General features: G+C 37.3%; 1 protein-coding gene across 2 annotated transcripts in view; it reads left to right on the plus strand.

The window, feature by feature from the left end:
- The window catches only part of LOC107666587 (tyrosine-protein phosphatase non-receptor type 2-like), a 42,141-nt gene that overhangs the window by 5,451 nt on the left and 33,792 nt on the right, over positions 1 to 2,898 (plus strand). The gene's annotated exons all lie outside the window — the stretch shown is intronic.

The following is a 2,898-nucleotide window of genomic DNA, read 5'->3' on the forward strand; positions in this document are numbered from 1 at the left end:
TTATTGGGCCAATTTCGAGGGGCTCTGCAGCACACACCGTTTTATCTACAGTCACCAAAATTCATACACGCACAGATCTCATCAGGCCAAACAACTTTCGCACTGCATGTCATTAGCTCTGCCCAATAGGAAGTCAGCTATTCTGGGTTTTGTGAAAAACGCACATATACATATAGCCACCAAACTCGGGTCAACATGATCTCAAGACACTGGGGATGCAAAATTGCAAAGGGATTTTTGATATCTCGAACCGTTTGGCCATGGCGAGATGATGAATTGATGGTGAAAAAACGTAACCTTTTGACAAAAGTGAGGGGGTTAGTTTTTCCTACAGTCACCAAACTCGGTACATATATTGTTGTCATCAAACCTGACAACTTTGTAATTTACAGTTATTAGCTACAACCAACAGAAAGTCGGCTATTTTGGCTTGAATGTGGATTTTTGGAAAAATCAGGCTGTGAATTAATGCATACTTCTCCTAGGAGAATCAATAAATTCACACCAAACTTTGACAACATGATGTGAAGATACTGAAGATGTTAATATGCAACCTGATTTTGGATATCTTGAATGGTGTTGCCATGGCAATTTATTAAAGTAACAGTAAAAAAGGAAACAGTAATTTTCTTATATCTTTAAAGTGCATTATCCAAACACGTCAAAACTTTTTACATATGGAGAACAAGTCATTCTGAGGAAACGTGTTTCATAAATATATAATGCCAACAGAAAATTTAGAAGTATTTGACATTTCAGCTGACATTTCAGGCTGTAATACTAAGGTTGTCCTCTAGATATAGTCATAGGATATGAAATCTTTTAAGCCTAATCCTCTTTCTGGTCTGTTTGCATTAGTTAGATTGACAAACAAATACATAGAATAAGCAAATATATACTTTACTGGTAATATAGTTTTATATAATTATTTCACAAATGCTTAATTATTTAAAAAATGCTTATAAATCATTAAAAGTTTTGGTAGCACTTTACATTAAGGTCTCCTTTGTCAACATTAGTTAATGCATTAACTAACATTAACTAACAGTGAACAATAAATTTTTATAGCATTTATTAATCTTTGTTAATGCTAGTTAATAAAAATGTTCATGTTAGTTCACAGTACTTTTAAGTAATGTTAACAGATACAACTTTAAATTTTAATAATGTATTAGTAAGTTTTGAACTTAATATTAACTAACATTAATAAATGCTATATAAAGATTGTTTATTACAACTAATATAGTTAATGTTAACAAATGAAACCTTATTGTAGTGTTACCAAAGTTTTATATATTGTTCCCTTTGTATGGGTGTGTCTGTTTCACACTCTTGATGTTCTAGAGCAGGGGTTTTCAAACGTTTTCGAGCCAGGAAACCCTTACAATGGAGAATATTTTCCAAAGACCCTCTCATAATTAGTTCACTTCCAGAATAAAAATTTTCTTATAATTTACTCACCTCCATGTCATCCAAGATGTTCATGTCTTTCTGTCTTCAGTCGTAAAGAAATTAAGGCTTTTGAGGAAAACGTTCCAGGATTTTTCTCCATATAATGGACTTCAATGGGGACCAACGAGCTGAAGGTCCAAATTGCCGTTTCAGTGCAGCTTTAAAGGGCTCTCCTTGGATCCCAGCCAAGGAATAGGGGTCGTATCTAACGAAACGATCGGTCATTTTAAAAAATATATATACTTTTTAACCACAAATGCCTGTTTTGCACTAGCTCTGCGATGCGAGTCCGCAAATTCACGCATGACGTAATCACGTTGGAAAGGTCACGCGCGGTTAGCTCTTTGTCTGTGTACTCTGGTTCAAAAAGGTAGGGTAGGGCGAAAAACTCCATCTCATTTTCTCCTCCAACTTCAAAATCGTCCAACATCATTGTTTTGTAAAGGGCATTTGACTTTCTTTGCACATTTGCTTTGTAAATACTGGGTCGGTGCTTCTGCCTATGTCACATGTGACCTTTCCAACGTGATTGCGTAATGCGTGAAGTCCAGCTAGTGCAAGACAATTATTTGCGGTTAAGAAGATAACATTTGGTGTAACATTTGGTTGCTAAACAATTTTTTAATATGTAAAGAAGGTTTTGCACTTCTCTCATGTCCGAATATCTACTTAAAACAGGATCCTTTACATACGCAAAAATGGTCTGGAAAAACACCACGGCATGGAGATGCTCGCACAGACTGGCACAACCTACATATTGTACAACAGACAAATTAAATTGAGTCGCCGAATACTATTTGCATGTTAGCTGTCTCATTAAGTTTGATGATGAAGAAGCTGCGACGTCAAGTTTGCAATGCTAGAACAGATATGTTGTGTGCGCACAGGAGGTGCCGGTGTTGTGCCGAATTCTGCACCCCTGCCAGATTATGCACCCTCTTGCAATGGTAGGTTTATGAGTAGGTGTGGGGGAGGGGTTCGGATTAGGGGTGGGGTTAGGATTAGGCAATCAGTTAGCGACTTTAACGAGGTGGTGCATAATCTGGCAGGGGTGCAGAATTCGGCACAACACCAGCGCGAACATTTGGATTATATCAGCGGTAGGGCTGGGTATCGTTCAAAAATTTTCGATACCGATACCTTGACTTCGATACCGGTTCCTGAACGATACTTTTTTTCGATACAAATTTTATGAAATCAATTTTAACAAGATTACATTATCTAAAAAAAAAAACTTTGGTTTTATTTTTCAGCTTGTTGATGTTTATACAGACTCAAAAGTGACGTTCGCACCGCGGGAACTTTTCATAGTACCAGAACTAATTGTGGAACTACCCACTTTTTGGCGTTTTCGCACCGCCGGTACTGGTTGCGATTTTAGTACCGGACTGCCTTTTTCGAGAACCAAATTAGCTCCTACTCCGGAGCAGGGTCTAACCAGCACAA

The sequence above is a fragment of the Sinocyclocheilus anshuiensis genome, unplaced genomic scaffold (assembly GCF_001515605.1).
Source record: "Sinocyclocheilus anshuiensis isolate Anshui unplaced genomic scaffold, SAMN03320099.WGS_v1.1 scaffold1511, whole genome shotgun sequence".
NCBI lineage: Eukaryota > Metazoa > Chordata > Actinopteri > Cypriniformes > Cyprinidae > Sinocyclocheilus > Sinocyclocheilus anshuiensis.